This window comes from Trachypithecus francoisi, unplaced genomic scaffold, assembly GCF_009764315.1.
Source record: "Trachypithecus francoisi isolate TF-2019V2 unplaced genomic scaffold, Tfra_2.0 Lachesis_group15, whole genome shotgun sequence".
NCBI classification, from domain to species: domain Eukaryota; kingdom Metazoa; phylum Chordata; class Mammalia; order Primates; family Cercopithecidae; genus Trachypithecus; species Trachypithecus francoisi.
In genome coordinates, this window is record NW_022681460.1 from 69,240,886 (window position 1) to 69,267,946 (window position 27,061).

Here is a 27,061-nt window from a genome sequence, read left to right on the forward strand (position 1 = left end):
GAATTTAAATCCTGACTCTTGTTGGGTAATTATGGGTAAGTTATTTAACTTCCATTTTCTTTATTTGTGAAAAGGGAAGCATAAAACCTCACATATGCTTGACACATCCCAAGCACTCAGAGAATTATAGCTAATGTTATTATTCCACAGGTGAAGAACCGAAATGCAGAGAGGAAATGGGACTTGCCTGACATGGAGCAGGTGGTAGGTGGCAGAGGAAGACTGGCCACTCCATAGCCTGTCCTCTCTCCAATTCTCTGGACTAACTGTCTGTGCAGATGATTGCCCTGGGACCGAGTTTAGGGATTTCCAAACTCTTGCTATTTAACAACTTTCAAAGACTGAGAAACAGGGCTTATATTTTATTTAAGCTACCCAGAGTAGGGTCTCTCTCTAATCTATACTTCTTTTTCGGGGAAGAGATATTTGGCTTCAGGCAGCAGTAGCGCCTGCTCCCTAGGGAAGTGGTTAGAGGTACCCACTTCCCTATATCAGCAGAAACAAAACAGGCAGGAGTCTCTCTGCTTGAGGATCTGCCTAAATAGGGAAGTGAGAATTGGCAACCACTTCTCCCTCCACCAATGGGAATCTTAGATGAAGGGAACTGGGTGGGAGGTGGCAGGGGTGGACTGAGTGGCAGCATTTCTGTTTCTTAAATCCATGACTCCAGGCATCTTCAGACACTTGATTCCACAGCCATAGGGAATTATATAGATGGTGCTGCTCAGCTACATCTTTGCAATTAGGCCAATTATAAAATTACTTGGAATTTAACCAGCCAAATGAGAAAGTATGCATTCAACATGTTCTGTGTAAGGTTGAATTTAACTGTCATTTCAAGTTCTGTTCTTTTCACGTTTCCATGGAAATTAACACCCTTCTCCTTTATTTCCCACGGGACTTTATTTGTTCATCTTTTAAAATTCCTGTAATATTCTGCCTTGTTTTTATTAATATTTATGCCTTGTTTTTTCTCCTTTACTAGACTGTAAGGTCACTCAAAGCAAAACTCTTCATCCACCAAATTCATTCAAACTTCTGAAGCCCCTAAACCGTTAATAATAAGAGCTCACATTTGTTGATCACTTGCTATGTGCTTGACACTCTTTTAAGCTATTTTTCTGTATTAATTCAATTAATCCTTACAAACAACCTAGGAATTTAATATTATAATCTCTCTTTTGTAAATAGGAAAATAGGCAAAGAGTGGTTAAATTAAGTTAGTAAGTGGTCAAGCATGATTCAAACTCCTGACTCTAGACCCATGCTCTTTATAACCACATTATTCTGCCTCTGAAACCTTCAGTGATCACAACCCTATGAAATATAAAACTCAGTCCATTTTATAGAGAAGGAAAATGAGCTTTAGAAAGGCAAAGCAACTTGCCCGAAGTCCAAAGCACAGGGGGAGTGGAGTCAGAATGCAAAGGTGAGCACTTTGGTTTCAGAGTGAAGGCTCCTATACTTTCTGCTACACACCTCCTACTTCAAACAGAGTTCACATCATAGTTACTTCATATCATTGAAAATGGTATTAAAAATCACAACTGACATTCAGTTGTGTCCACTAATATTCAGTCTCTACACCTGTTAAGGAGAGGTTGGATCCTGCCAATATGAAACCTGCTGGCCCTGCCAGAAAGCCCCGTTATTCTGGACAAAATTGAATTTATGGTTTTAATGATCTGTGAAAGCAAATTCTGAATAGAGATTCTTTAAAAAATGGAGGATATGGAAATAAGTTTTAGTTGAAAAACAATTTCCATTTTGATAAACTGCTTCAAGAAGCAGCAATGACTGACTGTAACTAAACACTTCATCAGGTTGCAAACAAACCTACTTTTGTACAACGCGTTGCATATTGGTGCAGCAGATGGGTGGTTCTGTTTCCCCTTCTAGACGGAGGCACTCACCCTTTGCTGCATACTTGCACTGATAGCTACCTGTGTCCCACTAGTTCTTGTAAGAAAGGGGATAGAAATGGGGCAACTCTGAAAGGTGGTTCTCTCTCCAGAACTTCCCTTATGACCCATGAACGCTTCTGTTACAACTGCATTGCAATTTAACTTCTCCTTCTTCCCAGCCCTGCTTCCCCTACAGATGTTATTGAGAACACTCATTAATAAACCTGATGCATGCAAATCTCAGAGTGCCAGAGTCTGTTTCCTTGGAACTAACTTGGAACAGTTAATAATAGGGATAATTCTAGGAAGCGGACTCTAAAACGGGATTTGGGAAGACTTCCACTTCCAAGCAAGATGAAGTAAAAGGGAATTTACCTTCTTGCATGAAAATAACTAATAAACTAAAGAAAATGTATGAAGATAATGACTGTCAGACAATGAAAGAGAGTGATCCCTGGGAGATGGAAAGCAAAAAATCTGAACCTTTTAATTGTCCCAACTTACTGCTAGGTTGTGGCACAGAGAGGGGGAACCTAGGCAGAGCCTGATGGTGACCCTGATGGGGAGAGACAGAGCTGAAGTCCAGGGAGGCTGGGCAGCTAGCATTCACAGAACGGAGTGCCAGAAAGTAGAAGTTGCACAGAGCAGAGTATGGAGAGGACAGAACTGCGCAGAGAAGAGATCTTCAGAGAGGAGGCCTCAGTATTCATGACTGCTTATCTGTTCCTTCATGTGAGGAAATTCCCTGAGGCCAGGTGAAAAAAATACCTAAAAAGTTTAGAAGGCACAACCTTCTTTGAGCTTACAGTAGGTTGGGAATGGTGCATATTACCATCTGCCTGATCGGAAAAAAACTCATAATTCACAGGGTATGGATTAGAATACTAAGAGAGTTTTGCCCTTAAGAGTGAACAATTCATTCTACATGAAACGCTCCTCTAGTCTCAACCAACACACCTGAAAAGCAGGATCTGAAAGTATCAAACTATTTCCAAATAACAGCATCACAGAAAAAAATCTTGAGTATTTTTAGGAATACAAAAATATCCAAGTAAACAAGAATTTTACCTTGTTTACTTACCAACAAGGTAAAATTCTCAATGATTAGTATCCAATAAAAATTAACAGGTGCAGAAAAAATAAGAAAGATATGTCTCATTAAAAGAAAAATATCAACTAATTGAAAGTAACTCGGAAAAAATAAGGAAATTATTAGACAGGACAGTAAAACATTTACTATAACTGAACTCCATATGTTCAAGAAGCTAGAAGAAAGAATATGCTAAGTTCATTTTAGGAACTTTTAAAAACGCAAAGTACAATGTCTGCATTGAAAATACACTGTGGCCGGGTGTGGTGGCTCACACCTGTAATCCCAGTACTTTGGGAAGCTGAGGCAGGTGGATCACCTGAGGTCAGGAGTTCGAGACCAGCCTAGTCAACATGGTGAAACCCTGTCTCTGCTTAAAAAAATAAGTAAATAAAATAAATAAATAAAAAGAATAGCTGGGCATGGTGGCAGGCACCTGTAATCCCAGCTGCTCAGGAGGCTGAGGCAGGAGAACTTGGACCCAGAAGGTGGAGGTTGCAGTGAGTTGAGACCATGCCATTGCACTCCAGCTTGGGGGACAAAAGTAAGACTTCATCTCCAAAGAAAAAAAAAAAAAGAAAATAAACTGTGTGGAGCTAACAGCAGATTAGACATTGCAGAAAAACAGATTCGCCAGTTTGAAGACGCATCAATAGCAATTGTCCAAAGTGAAATACAGAGAAAAAAGACTGTTGAACAAACAAATAGAGCATTTGGATACTGCAGGACAACTTCAAATTGTCTAATAGAGATTAGTTGGAGTCCCTGAATGGTGAGGGCTGGGGTCAGGGATGTCACAGTGAATGCAGAAAAAATTCTATGAAAAAATGATTGAAATTTTCCAAATTTTATAAAAACTATAAATCCATAGATCAAAGAAACTTAATAAACTTCAAGCAGAATAAACATGAGAAAACTACACAGGGGCATCACAACCAAATGGATTAAAACCACCGTTAAAGCGAACCTTGTAAAATGGGTCAGCTTTGGAGCTGACCAACAGGTCATAGGGAGTTCCTCATTAGTGCAGAATTGCAGTGCAACTGTTAAACTTTGACCTGTGGTAAATTACAACAAGGTAATAATGGAAGAGAATGCACCAACAGGTACAACAACTCAGGCCTATGAGAGGTTTTGAGAAATAGTAATTATAAGGATTAAGAAACTGGATGGCTGTTGCCACTCTAAAAGTATGAGATATAGTTATAATAACTGATTTCTTGCTCTTATCTATTAACTAACATATATGTCATTTCTGGGTCAGGTTCAGTTGTATTATCTTTCCTCCTAATGGGACATGTTTTCCTCATTTGCTCTTATTTTTTATTAGCTACAAGACATGTGGCATTTTACCTTCTTGGGTGCTTGTACCATCTGTTATGGCTATTAATTTTTCTTTATTTTCATGTAATTGTGTTTTATCTGGAGGTTTAGTTTATCTGAAAGTTAATTTTATGACTTGTGTATTTCTAAAAAGATGACTAAGATTTGGTTTTTATCCCCAAAGAACTCATAATCTTGTGGGTTATGAAGCTGCAAGGAACTAGGACTGATATTTACAAAATGACACAATGAATTCTATAGAATAACTGTCAGTCCTGATGAAGGACATCAAAGGGGTCATATAGCACATTATGACTGGAAAGAAATGTCTAGCTGAGATTAGACATGTGGGCATAAGCACAAGACAGATATATGAAGAGAGGATTGGAGTGACATTTCAGATCTGGATCATGAAGCAGTCCTGGGTGACTTGTGGCAGCAAGAAGTTCTAGATAGTGAAAGGTGATGTTTTGAGGTTTTCAGCACGAGAACGAGAGCAGATGAAAGAACACTAGACAAACTTCCCCATTTTCTCACTTAGGCAATATGTCACCAAGTTAATTTAGAAGATTCTATTTAGGCAGTATACAGGTAGATTCTAATTGTAGCAGTGAGTTTACTGGCATTTAGACTTGAGTTTCATCTTAGCTCCATTATTTGTAAGGTCTATGATAATAGGCAAGCTATTTAGACTCTCTGACCTTGGTTTTACTCATCTAAACAATGGTTGTAGCCGGGCGCGGTGGCTCACGCCTGTAATCCCATCACTTTGGGAGGCTGAGGCAGGCAGATCACGCAGTCAGGAGATCGAGACCATCCTGGCTAACATTGTGAAACCCCGTGTCTACTAAAAATACAAAAAAATTAGCTGGGTGTGGTGGTGGGCGCCTGTAGTCCCAGCTACTTGGGAGGCTGAGGTAGGAGAATGGCGTGAACCCGGGAGGCGGAGCTTGCAGTGAGCCGAGATGGCGCCACTGCACTCCAGCCTGGGTGACAGAGCGAGACTGTCTCAATAAATAAAACAAAACAAAACAAACAAACAAAAAAATGGTTGTAAACTTCATTCCTCATCTGATTATTGTGACAATTGAGATGCATATTTTAAACAAAAATGAAACAACATAAGACTTAACATAATCAATCTTATATGAGACACCATTAGGTAGTCTGTATAAAGTTTCAAAAATAGCTTGGCATAAACCGAAGCTGCAAAGAAGAGACTAACAGAATTTTGTGTTGAGATGATCTATAAAGATTTCAAGTAATTCCAAAAACTTTAAAAGGATAGAAAATTAATTTGAAGTATAATTTTAAAACATGAGAATTAAAAGAAAAGATAGAACTTCATGATTATCATAAGGTATACTAGTCTCCCCAAAGAATCTTCACCTCATATACCTTGTGAAGGTTGTTAGAAGCCATTCTGTTTTTTAACTTAATTCCTAGTAATCCTTTACATTTATGAAGCTTATTCAATTTTCCACATATTTAAATCTCGTATCTTACACATGCTATTTATACAAAAAAGGTAGCATTTAAAAATATATTCTAGTGTTTGAAAATGCAGACAAAGTTAATCAGTAGCATGGAGTTGGAGAAAAGTTAGATTTTTTATTTATTTATTTTTTTATTTTTATAAAAGCGTTGATTGGCCGTGGGCAAGGTGGCTCACGCCTGTAATCCCAGCACTTTGGGAGGCCGAGGAGGGCGGATCATGAGGTCAGGAGATGGAGACCATCCTAGCTAACACAGTGAAATCCCATCTCTACTAAAAATACAAACAATTAGCCGGGCGAGGTGGCGGGCACCTGTAGTCCCAGCTACTCAGGAGGCTGAGGCAGGAGAATGGAGTGAACCCGGGAGGCAGAGCTTGCAGTGAGCTGAGATCGCGCCACTGCATTCCAGCCTTGGTGACAGAGCGACACTCTGTCTCAAAAACAAACAAACAAACAAAAAAAAAGCGTTGATTTTGGAAATATGCAAGTATAAGGACAAGTATAAAAAAAACTCTAATCCTAACTTCCAGAAATAATCACTGACAATATTTTGATGTTACAGAGGCTTCCCATTATACACACAATTATTTTATAAATTTAGATTATATTATTTGACTTTTTTCACTTAAATAAATTGTTGTTAACATTTACTAAGGTCATTTAATTGTTTTCTACAAGATAAAAATTTTAATAGCTGTGTAGTAAGCCATAACATGGATGTAATTAGCCATTGCCCTCTTACTGGACTTTTATGTTATTCCTATATTTAACTATTGTGAATGGAAATACAGTACAGGACAGATGAACAGGAATGGAGAAGTGGAGGCCTGGACTGGCTTTGCATGAGTCATTTCATCTTTTCAAGTTCTAGTTTCCTTACTGAGAAAATTGTCAGGTAAGCTGGGTATGGTGGCTCATGCCTATAATTTCAGCACTTTGGGAGCTGAAGCAGGAAGATCACTTGAGCCCAAGAGGTGGAGGCTGCAGTGAGCTATGGTTGTGCCATGGCACTCCGGCCTGGGTGACAGAGCCAGGCCTTGTCTCAAAAAAGAAAAAAAAAATAATAATAATTGTCAGATGAACTAGATGATGTTCCAGATCCTCGTTAGTGCTAGTATAGACACCAGCACCTCCAGGATTAAGGAATACTTTGGTGAGGAACGTCTTGAGTAGGGCATCACTATGGAAAACTGAACAATTAGAGGGTAGTGTAAATACATATGCATGGTGGGCTGCTTGCGGAATTAAAACAGCAAGAAGTGAGCAGTGGCAGAAGCCTGGGAAACGAAGTGGACAGGAATCATAGTATCTCTGATTCTGCCAATCTTTTCCCCTAAAAAGGGGAACACTGAAAAGGATTGACATCCAACCTTGTCATCCCTCTTGACACGAGGCATGTGTTGGTCACTCAGAGAATGATGCTTTCAAATGTGATTAGGTGTTTTACACTGTTTGCATTTGAGCATATTTTCAACTTCATATCCAAGTTTAAAACATAGTTTTAAAATATGCATTAATTTAAAGGCAACACATTTAAGGTAAGTTTGCTTTATCAAGGAGTCTGAAAAATGAAGCTAAAGTTAAAGACCATAAGAGGAACAAGAGCATTGGATAACGAAAGCTTCATCTAATAAACAGACTTATCCATTCTTTGGTTTAACACAAATTTATTGAACATCTGCTATGTTCAAAGTCCAATTCCAGGGTCTGGAAGGGTTCAAAACAGACGAAACCCTAGTCCTTGTGAACTTACATTCTAGTACAGAGAGAAAGATATTAAACACATAATAAGTATGTTGTTATAGTATGTCAAAAGTGGGTAAATACTGGATAGGAAAGGGAAGTAGGGTAGAAAAAATAGGAAATGGAAAAACTGAGGAGGAAATTGCTATAATTGCATCAAGGGCACACAGATTTGAAGTGTGTAAGAGAGCAAGCCTTCCATACCTCTGAAGGTAAGAGCATTCTGGGCAAGGCCAATAGCAAGTGAAATTTTGAGATAGGAAGATACATGGTGTGTTCTGTGTCTCCATGAGAAGAACAAACAGAGCAAGCGAAAAAGTAGTAAAAGATGAATTTGGAGAGGCAGCAGGATGCAGATCCTATACCTCCCTATCAGGAACATGGCCTTTATTCTGAATCAGATGAAAGCAATTAGAGAATTTGGGGCAAAGAAGTGACATGATCTGACTTAGGCTTTAAAATGATATTTCTGGATGATTTGTTGAAAATGGACATAGATGGCTGCTCAGGATGAGAAGGGCAGAAGCTACAGAAAGCAAGTTAAAATGCTATTGTCGTAATTCAGAGAAATGCAATGTTGGCTGTGCTAGGGTAAAAGTATAGGAGAATGAGGACTGGTCTGATTCTTGGTGTATTCGAAGGTATAGCTAATAGGATTTGCTGACAGATTGAATGTGAGGTATGAGATAAAATAAGAGGAGTCAGAGTGACAGCAAGGATTTTGGCCTGAGCAATTGAAAGTATGCAATTGCCATCCACTGAAATGAGAGACTTTGAAAGCATAGGCTATGACAGAAAATGAGTTTAGATTTCAACATTTTAGTTTTGAGATGCCTGTTAGTAACCCAAGCAGAGAGCTCATGAACATAGTTCGATATATGAGTCTGGAGTTCAGGGCATAGATCTGAGCTAGAGATGGAAATTTGGGTATTATCATTATAAATTAAATTCCCTAAATAACTTTACCCATGCTATAAAATATATTTTTAATTTTATAAGAACTTGGGGGAAAAATTCAAGTCAGAAAATGATTACTAAGGATTTCTGCTTAATTTCTTCATGCAAGTAAAGTCACTGTGATTATTATTTTTAAGTCAATCCAATGCTGCTTAGATGAAATTACACTTTAGAACAATGTCTTTTATTGCTTTAGATGATTACTCTAGCTTATTAAAAACATTGCTCTAATATTCTCCCTCTACACAGAGCAACTGTTAAATGAAATTTGTCCTCAAAAGGAGGAAGGTTTCACAAGCAATTATTAAAGTTTAGACTTACGATCTCATTTCATCTAGGACCTCATTAAAAAGAAGGGGAAAAGAAAATAGAAGTTCAAAAGGTGAAGTGACTTGCCCAAAGTGGTACAACTAGTGGACTTACTAATTATTTAATTCAGCAGTTATTTACTGAGTACTATGTGCTGGGTCACATTCTAAATGTTGGAAATAAAACAGTTCCAATAAAGACTGCCACATGGAATTTACCATCCCTTGACTAATTATTTAATTCAGCAGTTATTTACTGAGTACTATGTGCTGGGTCACATTCTAAATGTTGGAAATAAAACAGTTCCAATAAAGACTGCCACATGGAATTTACCATCCCTTGAAAAGAGGGGATACTAGAAATAAAAAACCACACAAATGTATAATATGACAGTTGATAAGTGTCACGAAGAAAAATAAATCAGGATAAAGGTAGGGTGATAGGTAATTTATTGTCTAAATAGGGACATGTTTCTAGAACAAAAGGAGCTGAAAACTAGATGGGATGGCAGGTCAGCAGGCATAAGCTGGGACATTCTGTACAAACTTAAATGTAAGGTCACCCAGATAAATGGGATGGTGGGAGTGGGTACTGAGGAGATGACTTAGGTTTATTTCATATAAAGTGGTCAGAAGCAAGAGGCTACAGTGACATTTGTGGAGAGACCTGAAGATAGTGATAAAAGGGGACATGTATCTATTTGGGTTAGATCTTTACAGGCAAAGGAGGTAACAGTGACAAGTCTGTGTGCATGGAGGCATTAGGAGAAATGACAAGGAGGTCAGCATGGTTGCCGGAGGAATAACAGGGAAAATGATAAGAGAGGAGGAAGATTAACATGGGAGTTTTTAAGTTATTAAGATGTTTTGATGTGTAGGATGAGTAACAGAAGAAGCCATGTGTTGGTTATGAAATAAGGAGTGACAACATTTAATATTTGTTTGAATCTGGCTGCCATGTTGACAATAGATTGGGGTCTGGGTGGGGGAATAAAAACAACACCATTTGCACTAACAGCAAAGCAAAGCAAAACAAAAAAAGAAAATCTTAGTAATAAATTTAACAAATGAAGTACAAGACTTTTACCTGAAAATTTTATTGCTAAAATTGAAGATCTCAATAAACAGAATATGTAACTTTCATAGGTTAGAAGGATCAACACTGTAAAAATGTTGATTTTCCAACTCCTATAGATTCAATGTATTTCCAATCAAAATTTAAGCAGTTTCTTTTTTTGGCAGAAATTGACAATCTTGTACTAATATTCATGTAAAATGCCAGTGACCTGGAATATTTTTAATTTTTAAATTGAACAAAAACATTTGCATTATTTTAAGAAATATTCTAAAGCCATCTCCAATATTGGTATTGAATAGAAAAGTAAATAAGTTCATCAAAATAAGAAGTCTAGTAGTAGATACATAATGAAATGAGGTAAGTTTACTTTAAGAGAGAAATCAATGAAATTTAATGTAGACCAAGATTATATGTTTTTCAATATCTACTACCAGGAGAACTGGATATCTCCATGGAAAAAAATGTACCTTGACCAATACCTCACTTCATATGCAAAAATTACCTCAAATGGATTGTAGATTTATACATAGAAAGTCAATTGGAAAAAAAAATAGGAGAAATTAGAAAAAATTGTAGGAGAATATTTTTTCAACCTTGGGGGCATTTAAACATTTCTTAGAACACAAAATCACTAATCATAATAAGGCATTTAATAAATTGAACTTTACTAAATGTAAAAACTTATTTTCAAAGATAGACATTATTAAGAAAATTACAAGACCAGCCTCCATTGGATAAAATAATTGCAATATGTGTATACAACAGAGGATTTGAATTTAGAACAGATAAGGAGTTTGTAAAATTTCATAATAAAAAGACAACAACCTAATGAAAACTAACACAAAACTTGGCCATTCACAAAATAAGATATAAGAATGACCAGTAAGCACTGCCATTAGGGTAGTATAAATTAAAACCCAATGAAATACACTATAGAAGTACTACAATGCTGAAAATTTTAAAAACTAGCAATAATATGCTGGATTATTCTGTATCAATCTGGTTAAACTGAGAACTAGCTTTCCCAAGATTTCTTTTTCTACTTTAAATTTGGACAAAAGAGAAACCTTTTAAAGATTTAAAACACCTAAATGAAGCCGTGGCCATTACTCTTGAATGTTTGTCAGTGTCAGACAGAGCGTCAGACAGGTGAAAATGCGTTCATTGAGTTACAGCATGTTCTTATTTGCTACATGTCCCACTCATCATCTGGGCTGATGGCCCTGATGATCAACAGCAGTCACAGTTCGATCAGCAGATGGTTGGCCACGGGAACTACCCTAGGCAACACCTTCCCATAGACCTCTCCATGAACTTCCTTTTCTTGGTGCTACTACAGTCGCTGGATGTGCTTGGTTTCTCTGATTCCCCTGAAGGATCTTACTTGTCCACCTGCACCAGCATTTCAGGTAAACTCATTAGTGATTCTGATCTAACAATTCTCCTGTTTACTCCATCTACTCTCATTTGAGTATAAAATCTAATTCATATAATAAATTCCTTATTCTAATAACACTCACAGAAGCTCTGCTTCCCTGACCAAGTCTTGATTACTATACTTACTGGCACCTCATCTGTACTTGAATCTGATTTAGAGAACTAGATCCTAGACTTTGAGTATGATGCCATTATTGATATGAAACTGGAATAGGGTGATCATATTTTTCACGTGAGAATAACAAAAGCAATTTGTGGTCAAAGAGAAAACTGCAAAAAGGCCTCACATACTTCCTATCTCTGTAGCAATGTTCCTGCCCAGTGGGACTTTTCAGTTCCTCCTATTAAAAATGGAGTCTATTTCCACATCTTCTAAATATGTTCTTAGTCACATGACTTTCTTTGGCTACTGAGACACTAGCAAACATAAGCCAAGTAGAGATATAAAAAATGAAAATGTACTGGAGCTTGTCTTTCCTTGCTGATTTTGTAAGCTAGCTAGCATGTGGATGAGCCCTGCTAGCTTCTGAAATACACAAGGCCAAGTCATGACCACCATTTCACTTAACAATGAGGTGAACCATCAAATATACAAGTGAGGTTATCCTTGTCCATTCAGCTCCCATGAACTGGCTAGATCAGTGTTATTTTATGAAAGAGATTTATTATGAAGCATAAGCTAACCAATATAAATATCAATGTTGGAGAGGATGCCAAGCAGTTGCAACTCTTATCCTACTGGTGATGGAAAACTGTTTAGTAGTTGCTTGTAAAGTTAAGCACACACCTACCCTAAGATTCAGCAATTCCAGTCTTAGATATTTACCTAAGAAAACTGATAACACAGGCTCATACAAAGATTTCTACAAGTCAGTTCACAGCAGATTTATTCATAGCAAAAATTGGAAATAACCCAAGTGTCAATCAACAAACAAGAGAATTAAAAAATTGTCATATATTCAGCAATACCATTCAGGAACAAAATAAATTATGGATACATGCATGGATAAATTATAAAACCATTAGGTGGCATGAATGAAGCAAGACAAGAATACTTATTCTGTGTGTTGGTCAGGGTTCTCCAAAGAAACAGAATCAATGGGATACATATAGATATATAAGAGGGGATATACTATGAAAATTTTCTCATGTGGTTATGGAGGCTTCAAAGTCCCACAACAAGTCATTTGTAAGCTGTGGAACTAGGAAAGCTAGTGGTGTGATTCAGTCAGTCTGAAGGTCTGAGAATTGGAGGGTGGGCAGGGGTATGCTGTGTAAGCCTCAGAGTTTGAAGTTCTGAGAAATAGGAACTCAAATATCTGAGGGTAGGAGAAGATGGGTGTCCCAGCTAAAGAAGATGGGTGCTCTCTGACTTTGTTCTATCTAGTCAAGCCCTTAATGGAGTGGACGATGCCCACTTACACTGGGGATGGCCATCTGCCTTAGTCAGTACAACAATTCAAATGCTAATCTCTTCCAGAAACTCCCTTACAGACACATCTAAAAATACTGTTTTACCAGCTATCTGGACATCCCTTAGCCCAGCTGAGTTAACATATAAAATTAACCATAGCATTATGTAGTTACTTCATTTCCCAGGGAAGATATATAAGGAAAGAGAAGCAAGGGAGAAATGGTATAAGCAAAGGTGTGGCTAAAAGGATAAGCTATGAAGCCTAAGTTGGATGTGAAGGAAAACTGAGGCCATGAGGGACAAATGAATGGTATATTGGAGGTAGGATCTATACATTATAGGTTCTGGGTGGATTAAAATAGAGCTAGGACAAAAAGAGGCTTCAATGCCTAAAATTGTCACCTAATTTTTTGTATCAACTGAAGAATCACAAGCTCTATAAATTTGGAGAGGAGGGCTTTATTTCTTGTGAAGAGTTGCAGCCTTCAGGGTGGCCATCCTGACAGGCTTGGAAGCATAGCCTGAAGCAGAGACAGAAAGCAGGCACTTCAGAGGAAAAAAGTGAGAGGCTGAGATTTATGCCCTATGAATTGGTACGGTATACATATTTAACAAGTTATAGGTGAAAATGAATATTCACGAAGGGGAGAGATGCATGAAAATGCAATAAGCAAATATGTATGTTACATGTGTCCCATGTTCAATGCTTGCGGTGGAGACCTAGCATTTAAATTCATTACACGTAGGTCCTATATGACCAATTGTAGAGCCAAAGACACAAAGGCACTGCGTTCAACCTCTGTAAAGTGGTCAGAACCAGTCCATGGCCAGTGTTTCTTATCAGGAGAAAGTTACTAAAATCAATCTCTTGTTCAATTAAAGCTGTATTTATGGCTTATGGATCACGTGGCTCAGTTAGCATATGGTGGTCAGTGAGCTGCAATTGTTTGAGTGTTGCTTACCTTAAGGTCAGTGCTTCTGTGCTTGCTTAGCTGCTGGAGAAAAAGAGGAAAACAAACAAAAACCTGTTGCATTGCATACTTTATTCCTTTTTTTTTTTTTTTTTTTGAGGCAGAGTCTTGCTCTGCCACCCAGGCTGGAGTACAGTGGCGTGATCTCGGCTAACTGCAATCTCTGCCTCCTGGATTAAAGCAATTATCCTGCCTCAGCCTCCTAAGTGGCTGGGATTACAGGCATGAGCCATCATGCCCAGCTTATTTTTGTATTTTTAGTAGAGACAGGGTTTCATCATGTTGACCAGGCCAGTCTCAAACTCTGGGCCTCGTGATCCGCCCACCTAGGCCTCCCAAAGTGCTGGGATTACAGGTGTGTGCCGCTACACCCGGCCAGAGCATACTTTATTAAGAGTAGGAGTGTGTGACCTAACCCTTGCCTGGTCTGGCCTTAGGTCTTGTTTATAGTTTGGTATCTTATTGCCACACAGAGTCTGTTCTGTCAGTCTTGTGATTTCTATTTCAACATCTGTATAATTATCTTTTATCATCTCTCCCCAATTGTTCTGCCATGGTTTATGTTCCAACTAAGTTTATGTTCCAACTAAGTATCAGTTAACTTCGGAGACCTTATAAATAAAGTAAGCAGACACCACAATTGACCAAATGATCAACTTTGGACCTCAGAAAAGTGTAATAAAATAATTTTCAAAATTGACAGAAAAAACACAAAATTACTAACAGCAAAATTATTAAGAAAGACAATACAATTATTTTAGCTTAAAAAGCCTTCTCCATAAATATCCCTTGTATATATGAGCCTTTATTTTGAAGAACAATCCTTCCATGTAAACAGGACAAGAATAGTTATTTTTTTTCTTGAGTCATATATTGAGGCAAATGTGTTGACAACTTGCTCAAAATAACACAGCTAGTAGTTTTTTCTCAAAGCTTCCCCCAGAAAACAGGTTTCCTAACTCTGTTTCTCAGTGAACTTGATTGAAAAACTTGTTTAATCAACCCACAGAAGCACATGTTTACATGTAACTCAACCCTAAGATCTGAGATAAAATCCAACAAGCTAACAGTGACAAACCAATGCAATTTTATATCACTGATTCATTGTGACCAAATATTGATAGAAATATTCAGGCACCTAATCCCAAAACTAAACATGCAGATAAAGATATTTCTATTTATAGTTTATTGAAACTAAGAAACCTTTTTAGGGTGACTAAGCTTGCTGTCTTTCGGAATTTTTTTGTTGTTGTTTTGTTTTTTTGTTTTAATCTATTTTAAAAACGTATCGATGAGAACATAGAAGTTTAACATCAAAATATTTAAATTCTTGGCATTCTTCTGTTATCACTAGAAACAGACAAACTTTACTACGGTAAGGTTCTAAATACAGTTGATCCTTCAACAAAACAGAATTGAATTGCACAGGTCAACTTAGACATGTACTGTTTTCAACCAACTGCTTATCAAAAATACAGTATTTGTGAGATGTGAACCCTGCATATGGGAAGGGACGACTTTTCATGTAGGTGGGCTCCAAAGGGCTGTTACAGAGCAATCAATGCCCATAGAGACTAATACAATGGCACAGACTTTTGAGAAAAGAAAAGCTTTATTCCAAGTTGATTAGCAAGGAGACAGGAGGAAATGCTCAAATCTATTTCCTTGAGCTGGAGGCTGGGGCTGATTTATAAGCCTAGGTTAATGAGCCATGATCTGATTGGATCTTGCAATGAGGTGAGGCAGGGAGGCAAGATCTCTGATTGGATCCTGTCGTGGGGGTGACACCACAGCTCAATTTGATTGGATCCTGGATTCTGCCATGTGGTGTCCACTTATTAATTCATTCAGTTCCTACTCCTCAGTCTGAGCATTTAGGTTCTCCATGTGGTTGCACCTTGGTTCATCTGGGCATGCTTAGGTTATGTGACCTTCAACCTGGGGTCCATGGCAACTGAAAAACAACTAACAACTTTATTACATGAAAATTAACACAGCTTGGCCTGATGTGGTTACCAGCTCACTGTAGAACTTGAGTATGTGTAGATTTTGCCATATCGGGGGTCCTGGAACCAATCTCCCACGTATACCAAGGGTCAAAGGTAAAAGTACTGTTTCCACGTTTGAAGTTTAGGAATGATAGGATTTCAATTCATTAAATTGGAGATATTTATAGGTCTTTCACATACTTTTTGTACAAGACTCAATGAAATATAAATTTCATTTTAGGAAGATTGAGTCCAAAGGAAGTTTATTGAATTGTTAAAACTCCCTCAAGGAAGTTCTGAGAAGACCATTAGATTGCAGGCACAACTTGCTACAGATCAAATTTACTAATTTTTTATTCATTCTGTTATCTATAATACTTAGCTTTTAACAAAACTTAACATAAGCTTTATGTGAAATGCACATTTTGATTAGCTATTGCTCTATCACAAAGCAACCAAAAGTTAATAGCTTACAGCAATCATTTTATTATTCCCCACAATTCTGTGTGTTGACTGGAATCACCTGGGGAGTTTTAGTCCTGTGATGCCACGTGGGACCACAGTAAGCATCTGGAAGTATCTGGAGGCTCTATTTGGCTGAATATCCCAGATGGCTCACTCACATTACTGTCTGTTGATGCTGGACAAAGGTTGGGGGTTCTTGGTGGGGCTTGTGTCCACAGCACCTACACATGCTCTCACAGCTTGACAGCAGGGTATCCAGAGGGCAGAAGCAAAGGTTGCCAGTCAGTCTTCTAAATGGCTAAACCTAGAATTGACACAGTGCCATTTTTGCTGCAATTTATTGCTTAAGCAGTCACAGGGCCAAATTAGATTCTAGCTAAAGGAAAATAAATATCACTTCCCAAAAAGGAGAGTTAAAATAAATTGTGGTCATCTTTAATCCACTGCTATGGACTTAATTGTGTCCTCAACAAAATTCGTATGAAATCCTAACTCCTAATTTTATGGCATTTGGAGATGGCGCCTTTGGGAGGCAGTTAGGTTTAGATGAGGTCATAGGGTGGGGCCCTCATGGTGTGATTAGTGCCTTTATAAGAAGAAACACCAGAATGGGCACTCTTTCTCTCCCTTCCATGTGAGGACAGAGTGAGAACCCAGCAAGAAGATAATCATCTGCAAGCCAAGAAGAGGGCTCTCACCAGAATCCTATAATGCTGGCACCCTGATATTTGACTTTCTAGCTTCCATAAATGTGAGAAATAAATGTCTAGGCCACCCAGTCTATAGTATTTTGTTATCTTGAACTGACTAATACACCCTCCAAATTTTTTATCAATAAACAAAGCTATAGATTTCATACAAATCGCTTTTGGGAAAAATATAGTTTATGTCTTTAATTTCTTCAATGTTTAAAACCTCAATAACAAATGACAAATGATTCCACAGGTATGATTGGATTGTAAGAAATCCACATTCCATGCTTTCCTTTAATGGTAATTATTTACTTCTTTCTGTAGGGTACAACTTTAAAAGTAAAACTTTACCAATCATATTTGTTCCTTCATGACAGTTTTTTTTTTCCCCATTTACTTATGTGAAATTAAAGTCAGAGCTGCCTGAATTTCTTTTGAATCATAAAGCAACACCTCTCTACCACCAGGTCATGTTTTTCTCTCCAATCATCAGCTACATCCCACACAGAGCGTTAAATGTGAACCAGAATGACCTCTTTCATTATTTATTCCCAATTTCTAGCCTCTGCATGGTAAAATTATAACTGAGTGGGAAGCAATTTCTGCTCAATTCAAGAATCTGTTGAAGTCATTCAAGCAACTTATGCATAGCAACAGAAAGAAGCTACATGTAATATTTGCAGTTTAATACTGAGCTCTGCAAATTGCAAAATAATAATAATAATACCTTTTTTTCCATAAAGATGAGTGGTTCAAGTCTCAGAACAGGTATATTCCTAGACGAGCCAAATTTATTTTTCACATATTATGAGAGTTCATTTCACATCCTGCTCAAAGAAGATGATTTCAGAATATTTTTAGTAGAATTCTAGGAGATGTAGATTGGTGCCATTAAGTAAATGTTTATTGCTAATATTTTCTTGCATTCCCATTTCACATTATTATTTGAAAAAATTGTATCCTTAAACTATGAACCTGGAAATGGATCAATGAGTAATATGTTTTAAGATAATAAAATTTTATCTTAATTTTTATCTGTATTTCAGTTAACATTGGTTTTTCAACAAAATGAGCATTTTCCCTGGAGTTGTTCAAATAATGTTATAATAAATATCATGTAAAAAATGTATGCACTGTTAGGCATATTAGCTCAGTTACCTCATCAGTAGTTTTTAGCCAACTAATTGCATCATCTGCAAGCAATTATTGATTATTAACATATCTCATGTTACTTAATAATTAAGATTTTTTTTTGGTCTTCATTCACATTCCCTTTTCACACACAGTATCTTCTTTCCTACTCTGCTTTAACATCTCTTACATGTTCAGAACTGGCAGTCCTAAATCTCTTTTAAGTCATATTTCTTTTCCACTAAAGAGAATTGATATTATCACTTTATCACTTCTCTTTCCTCACTGGTTTTCTGCTTCTAGCAAGTAAATATTATTTTACTCAGGACTATAATTACTTTCTGCATGTAAGAAGTGTTAACAAAATGCTGAACTTTTCATAGCCTTCAACATACTTGTTTTATTGTCAATGATAATTTCATGTCACTTTTCTTTACAGTTTTCTGTTCTCTAAATATGTCTTCAGTCCTTTCAACATGTTGATTTCTTGATGAGACCTAGAAATCTCTCTGCTAGTAAGTGAAACAGAAGGATTACTGAATTTATTATTAACATGCCATGCTGTCAAACATTGTTCCTGCATGTCCAAATGCCTGAAATACGAGACTCAGAGTAGTATGCTTAACATCACAAATATATATTTTAAAGTTTTGCAAAGCAGAATATAAGTCAAGGAAAAATTACTTTTCAGTAGTGTCTTCTAAAAGGAATGTTTATAGTATTCTCTGATGGTAGTTTGTATTTCAGTGGGATCAGTGGTGATATCCCGTTTGTCACTTTTTATTGTGTCTATTTGATTCTTCTCTATTTTCTTCTTTATTAGTCTAGCTAGCAGTCTATCTATTTTGTCAATTTTTCAAAAAACCAGCTCCTGGGTTCATTGATTTTTTGAAGGTTTTTTCGTGTCTCTATCTCCTTCAGTTCTGCTCTGATCTTAGTTACTTGTTGTTTTCTGCTAGCTTTACAATTTGTTTGCTCTTGCTTCTCTAGTTCTTTTAATTGTGATGTTAGGGTGTCTATTTTAGATCTTTCCCCCTTTCTTCTATGGGCATTCAGAGTGAACAGGCAACCTACAGAATGGGAGAAAATTTTTGCAATCTATCCATGCATCCTGAATCTACAAAGAACTCCAACAAATTTACAAGAAAAAAACAAGCAAACCCATCAAAAAGTGAGTGAAGGATATGAACAGACACTTCTCAAAAGAAGACATTTATGTGGCCAAAAATATGAAAAAAAACTCATCATCACTGGTCATTAGAGAAATGCAAATCAAAACCACAATGAGATACCATCTCATGCCAGTTAGAATGGCAATCATTAAAAACTCAGGAAACAGCAGATGCTGGAGAGGATGTGGAGAAATAGGAACACTTTTACACTGTTGGTGGGAGTGTAAATTCGTTAACGACAGTGGAAGACAGTGTGGTGATTCCTCAAGGATCTAGAACCAGAAATACCATTTGACCCAGCAATCTCATTACTGGGTATATAACCAAAGGATTATAAATCATTCTACTATAAAGACACATGCACATGTAAGTTTATTGCAGTACTATTCACAATAACAAAGACTTGGAACCAACCCAAATGCCCATCAATGATAGACTGGATAAAGAAAATGTGGCACATATACACCATGGAATACTATGCAACTATAAAAAGAATGAGTTCATGTCCTTTGGAAGGACATGGATTAAGCTGGAAACCATCATTCTCAGCAAACTAACACAGGAACAGAAAACCAAACACCGCATGTTCTCACTCATAAGTGGGAGCTGAACAATGAGAACACATGGGCACAGGGAAGGGAACATCATACATCAAGGCCTGTTGTGGGGTGGGGGGCTAGTGGAGGGATACCATTAGGAGAAATGCCTAGTGTAGATGATGGGTGGACGGGTGCAACAAACCACCATGACAGGTGTATACCTATGTAAAAAACTGGTATGTTCTGCACATGTATCCCAGAACTTAAAATATAACAATAAATAAATAAATAAAAGGATGTTTTGCTACAATGCATAGCTTAAAAACTTAAAAAAATTATCTTCTTGAATTACTGAAAATGGTGGAATCTCATAGCAATCTTCAGATTATCCTTTAAATTCTGTTTCCATAGACTCAAAACTAGACCAATTGTCTTGTTAGAGATGTAACATGGCATTCTAGCTAAGACTTTAGTTGAGAAGTTTAATTAATAAAAAAAGTGTTATGAATACTTAATTTTTCACCAAAACATTTTTTCTTATTATTTAGATTATTATATCTGGCTTGACGATTATCTATCACAGATGTTCTTTTACAAGATTTTAGAGTCTGTCGTGTTGCTCCCTTGAGAGGCAAAATGAACATTCTCATTTTAATTTACTTAAGATTTCCCAAATGAGACTTTTTTTTGAGATACCCTTGTACTAAATTGAATCAAACAACTAAAATTTAAATTCAGCTTTTAAAGAATAATTGGTTAATGTTATGAACATTAACTAGTTCATTAAATAAGTCTGCAATCATTAGAAATTTGAATTTGTGAAATCACCTCTACTGTTAACTATGTTCAGATAGGCAAATCATGAGACAAAATAGGTTTTATTTGGCATCAAGCTTATCTAACCTTAAGAGAAGTAACAACACAGAATGTTTACAAAAGCACTGCAATTGTCTTGTAATTCCCAGGTACAGTTTTCAATACCCTCATCACTCAGTACTCACAAGATCCTAAGAAAGGTGGCTGAGTAAGAACCATCTTGAATAAGCACCATCTTGCCTAAGACAGCCCCTTCAGTTTTGATTCACACTAAGTCATGTAGCCCCTCTTATGTACTTTACATAGGCTCTAACCCAAACTTGAATGAGGCTGCTACATCAATGCTTGTTGTTCCTTACTTCCTGAAGAATATGGACAATGAAGTACAGTTGCTTGATTTAGTGCATTAGTCCTCAGCCTGATTCTGAGTTATCTTGGATCTGGTATAGGTGCACTCCTAAATAATTTCCTGTGTTCGTGTTTTAAGGAGTATTTGACCGGGAATGAAATGCAGTGTCACTAAGACTGGAAAAAAAGGCTACCACAGAAGTTGTACCTTTGCTTCCAACAATCTAGTTGGTCTTATATTTAATTTTGATAAACTTCATATTAATAATTATTCTGCCTTACAAACAATAAATATTCTGCCATTTTTACAAGTACTTATTATTTTTAAAAGAACTGCTTATATCTACTCTCTTAATGTTTGTATTAACTGTCAATCTGTTTCTATATTTGACTAAAGGATATTTACTAACAACTGTTTCTGTATATAAAATTGCTTTCACAATCATTAGTTATGAGATATTTTTAAAAAGATAAAATAGAAGAAAGTATATACTAAAAAAGGAAGCTGAATAAAAACCATAAACATTCTTAACTGTTATATAACCTAACTTTTGTTTATAATCAATGGTTGTTTGCAGAAAATGTAGTTTAGCTTGACAAGTCCTACTTGTTTATTTTGGTTTTGTTGCCTGCGCTTTTGTGTCAAGTTCAAGAAATTATCGCCAACACTAATGTCAACACCCTTTCTGCCTATTTTTTGAGTAGTTTTACAGTGTCATGTCTTCTGTTTAAGTCTCTAATGGATTTTGAGTTGATTTTTTAGAATGATGTAAGGGAAGGGTCCAATTTTATTCTTTTGCATGTGAATATACAGTTTTACCAACACCATGCATTGAAAACACTATCTTTTCTCCATTGTGTGTTCTTGACACCCTTGTCAAAGATTAGTTGACTGTGTATGCATAGGTTTATTTCTGGGCTATTAAATAAATTAATTTATTTATTGTTTTAATTGACATTTTGTAACTGCACATATTTATGGAGTATGTGATGTATTTATGCATATTAATGTTGTATAATAATCCATCAGGGTAGTTGGTATATCCACCACCTCCTGCATTTATCATTTCTTTGAGAACATTCAAAAGCCTCTCCTTTAACTATTTTTTAATACACACTGTTTCACTGTTAAGCATAGTAATGCTACTGAACACTAGAACACCAGAATTTATTTCTATCTAATTACAACTGACAGCACTCCCAATTCTCCCCTCCTCCCTCCTCTTTTCAGTCTCTGGTAACCATTGTTTTCCTCTCTGCCTCTACTATATCAACGTATTATTATATTTGAGATTCCACATGTGAGTGATATCATATGATATGTACTACAAGTTCATTCATGTTATTGCAAATGATGAGCTTTTATTATTTGACAGCTGAATAATATTCCATTGCGTATATATACCACACTTTCTGTAACCATTAATCTGTTGTTGGACACAGGTTGATTCCATGTCTTGCTTATTGTAAATACCACTGCAATAAACATAGGAATGCAGTTATCTCTTCTATATACTGATTTCATTTCTTTTAAATACATACCAATTAGTGGGATGGCTGATACGGTAGTTCTTTAATTTCTAAAAGAACCTCAATACTGGTTTCCATAATGGTTTTACTAGCTTACAATCCCACTAGCAGTGTGTAAGCGTTCCTTTTTCGCTGCATCTTCACCCACATTGTTTCCTTTTGTCTTTTTGAAAATAGCCATTGTAATTGGGGTGAGGTTGTATCTCCTCATGGTTTTGATTTAGATCTTTCTGATAATTAGCAATGTTGAACATTTTTTCATATACCTGTTGGCCATTTATATGTCATCTCTCCAAAATATGTAATAATGTATTCTATTTATTTCTAAAATCAGGTTATTTTGCTGTCATTGTTGTTAAGTTCTTTATATATTCTGGATATTAATCTCTTGTCAGATGTATAGTTGGCAAAGATGTAAGTTGTCTCTTCACTTGATTAATGGATTCATTTTCTATGAAAAATCTTTTCAGTTTGAAGTAATTCAATTTGTCTATTTTTTCTTTTGTTCCCTGTAAGCACAAAAAATGATAGCCAGAAATAACCTTAGCTAAGGAGGTGAATGACATGTACACTGAAAATTATAAAACTTTGATGCAAGAAATTGAAGAGGACACAAATAAGTAGAAAGGTACTTCATATTCATGGATTCAAAGAACGAATATTATAAAACAGCCATAGTACACAAATAGATCTACAGATTTAATGCAATCTCCGTCAAAATGCCAATGATATTCTTCACAGAAATAGAAATAAAAACAATTTTAATTCATAGAGCACCCCTAAAAACTTCAAATACCAAAGCAATATTGAGCGAAAAGAACAAAGCTGGAGGCATTGCACTACCTGATTTCAAAATATGGTACAAAGTTCTTGTAATCAACAGTTTGGAACTGGCATAAAAACAGACCAATGTAACAGAACACAGAGCCCAGGAATATGTATTATTTAAACATTCTTGGCTGGGCATGGTGGCTCACACCTGTAATCCCAGAACTGAATCCCACCGCCACAGCAGGTGGATCACTTCAACACAGGAGTTAGAGACCAGCCTGAGCAACATGACAAAACCTTGTCTCTAATAAAAATACAAAAAATTAACCAGGGGTGGTGGCATGTAACTGTAGGCTCAGATACTTGGGAGGCTGAGGCAGGAGGATCATCTGAGCCTGAGAAGTCAAGGCTGAAGCAAGCCATGATTGTTCCACTACACTCCAGCTTAAGCAACAGGAGTGAGATCCTGTCTCAAAAATAAATAAATAAAATAAATATTGTTGACCAACCCAATATCATGAAGTGTTTCACCTAGTTTTCTTCTGGTAGTTTCATATTTTCAAGTTTCTCATTTAAGTTTTTAATTCATTTTGGGTTGATTTTTGTATGTGGTGAGAGATAGAGGTCTAGTCTCATGCTTCTGCATGTGGATATCCAATTTTACCAGCAACGTTTATTGAAGAGACTGCCTTTTCCCTAATGTGTGCTCTTGGCACCTTTGTGAAAAATGAGTTGGCTATAGGTGCATACATTTGTTTCCGAGGTCTCCATTCTGTTCCATTGGACTATTTTTCTGTTTTTATTCCAGTACCCTACTGTTTTGGTTACTATAGCTTTGACATATAGTTTGAAGTCAAGTAGTGTGATGCTTCCAGCTTTATTCTTTTTTCTCAGTATTTCTTGGATATTTAGAGTTTAAAGGTTCCATATGAATTTTAGGATTTTTTTTTCTATTTCTGTGAAGAATGTCATTGGTATTTTGATGGAGATTACATTAAATCTGTAGATTTATTTGGCTAGTGTGGGCATATTAACAATGTTAATTCTTTCAATCCATCAGTTTGGGATATCTTTCCATTTATTTGTGTCCTCTTCAGTTTCTTTCATCAAAATTTTATAGTTTTCACCTCCTTCGTTGAGTTTATTCCTAGCTATCTTATTTATAGGTATTATAAATATAATTATCTTTTTTATTCCTTTTTCAAATAACTCACTATTAGCATATAGAAACACTATTAATGTTTTTAAAATTCTTTTTAATTAAAAAAAATTCTGTAGGGATGGGGTATTGCTATGCTGCCCAAGCTAGTCTCAAATTCCTGGCCTCAAGTGATCCTCCCGCCTTGACCTCACAAAGTGCTGGGATTACAGGAATAAGCCGCTGCATCTGGCTAATAACTTTTAAATGCTGATTTTGTATACTATAACTTTACTAAATTTGTTTATTAGTTTTAACAGTTTTTGGTGGATTCCTTAGAGTTTTCTGCATTTAAGATAGCATAATCTGCAAACAGGGACAATTTGACTTCCTCATTTTCAATTTGGATGCCTTTATTTCTTTCTCTTGCCTGACTGCTCTGGCTATAACTTCCATTAATATGTTTAATAAAAGTGGTAAAAGTGGGCATTCTTTTGTTCCTCATCCTAGAGAAAAAGCTTTCAGTTTTTTTCCTGCTCAGTGTAATGTTAGTTGTGGGTTTGTCATATATGGCATTTATTGTGTTGAGTTACATACCATCTATACCTAATTTGTTAAGAGTTTTTATCATGAAGAGACGTTGAATTTTGTCAAATGCTTTTTTTTTTTTCATGTATTGAATTGATCATATGGTTTTGGTCTTTCTGTTAATGTGGTATATCATATTTATTGATTTGTATGTATTCAAGCATCCCTGCATCTCTGGAATGAATCTCATTTGATCATAGTAAATGATCATTTTTTTTTTCTTTTTTTTAACTTTTATTTTAGGCTCAGGGGTACATGTGCAGGTTTGTTATATAGGTAAACTGCATGTCACAGGGGTTTGGTGAACAGATAATTTTGTCATCCAGGTAATAAACATAGCACCCAAAAGGTATTTTTCTGATCCTCTCATTCCTCCCACTTTACACCCTCAAATAGGCCCCAATATCTACTGTTACCCTTCTAATATCCATGTGTTCTTGTTGTTTAGCTTCCACTTGTGAGAACATGCCGTATTTGGCTTTCTGTTCCTGTGTTAGTTTGCTTAGGATAATGGCTTCCAGATCCATCCGTGTTGCTGCACAGGACAAGATCTCATTCTTTTTTACAGCTGCATAGTATTCCATGGTGCATATGTACTACATTTTCTTTATCCAGTCTACCACTGATGGGCATTTAGGTTGATTCCATATCTTTCTTATTGTGAACAGTGCTGCAATGAATATACGTATGCATGTGTCTTTATGATAGAACAATTTATATTCCTTTGGATTATATCCAATAATGGGATTGCTAGGTTGGATGGTAACTCCATTTTAAGTTATTTAAGGAATCATTCACTGCTTTCCACAGTGGCTGAACTAATTTACATTCCTACCAGTGGTGTGTAAGTGTTCCCTTTTCTCCACAACCTTGCTAGCACCTATTATTTTTCAACTTTATAATAATAGCTATTCTGACTGGTGTGGGATGGTGTTTCACCGTGGTTTTAATTTGCATTTCTCTAATGATTAGTGATGTTGAGCATTTTTTATACGCTTGCTGGCCACATATATGTCTTCTTTTGAAAAGTGTCTGTTCATGTCCTTTGCCCACTTTTTAATGGGGTTGTTTGTTTATGCTTATAAATTTAAGTTCCTTATAGATTCTGGATATTAGACCTTTGTTGGATGCATAGTTTGCAAATATCTTCTCCCATTCTGTAGGCTGTCTATTTACTCTGTTGATAGTTTCTTTTGTTGTGCAAAGCTCTTCAATTTAATTAGATCCTATTTGTCAATTTTTGTTTTTGTTGCAATTGCTTTTGTTGTCTTCATCATGAAATCTTTGCCAAGTTCTGTGTCCAGAATGGTATTTCCTAGGTTACCTTCGAGGGTTTTTATAGTTTTAGGTTTTACATTTAAGCCTTTAATCCATGTTATGTTGGTGTTTGTGTGTAGTGTAAGGTAGGGGGTCCAGTTTCAATCTTCTGCATATGACTAGCCAGTTAGCCCAGCACCATTTATTGACTGGGGAGTCCTTTCCCTATTGTTTGTTTTTGTCAGCTTTACTGAAGATCAGATGGTTGTAAGTGTATGGCATTATTTCCGGGCTCTTCATTCTGTTCCATTGGTCTATGTGCCCGTTTTTGTACCAGTACCAGCCTGTTTTGGTGACTACAGCCCTGTAGTATATTTTGACATGGGTAATATGATGGCTCCAGCTTTGTTCTTTTTGTTTAGGATTGCCTTGGCTATTCAGGGTCCCTTTTGGGTTCCATATCAATTTATTATTATCATCATTATTATTATTATACTTTAAGTTCTAGGGTACATGTGCAGGTTTGTTACATATGTATACTTGTGCCAAGTTGGTGTGCTGCACCCATCAACTCGTCAGCACCCATCAACTCATCATTTATATCAGGTACAACACCCAATGCAAGCCCTCCCCACTCCCCCCTCCCCATGATAGGCCCCAGTGTGTGATGTTCCCCTTCCCAAGTCCAGGTGATCTCATTGTTCAGTTCCCACCTATGAGTGAGAACATGCGGTGTGTGGTTTTCTGTTCTTGCGATAGTTTGCTGAGAATGATGGTTTCCAGCTGTATCCATGTCCCTACAAAGGACATGACCTCATCCTTTTTTATGGCTACATAGTATTCCATGGTATATATATGCCACATTTTCTTAATCCAGTCAGTCACTGATGGACATTTGGGTTGAT

At 36.5% G+C, this 27,061-nt stretch overlaps 1 long non-coding RNA gene across 1 annotated transcript in view; it reads left to right on the plus strand.

Annotated features, from left to right (window-relative positions):
- The window catches only part of LOC117098045, a 49,300-nt gene that overhangs the window by 2,250 nt on the left and 19,989 nt on the right, over positions 1-27,061 (plus strand). Inside the window, exon 2 of the long non-coding RNA XR_004443152.1 lies at positions 151-204. This is a non-coding gene — a long non-coding RNA (uncharacterized LOC117098045). The remainder of the gene's footprint in view (positions 1-150; positions 205-27,061) is intronic.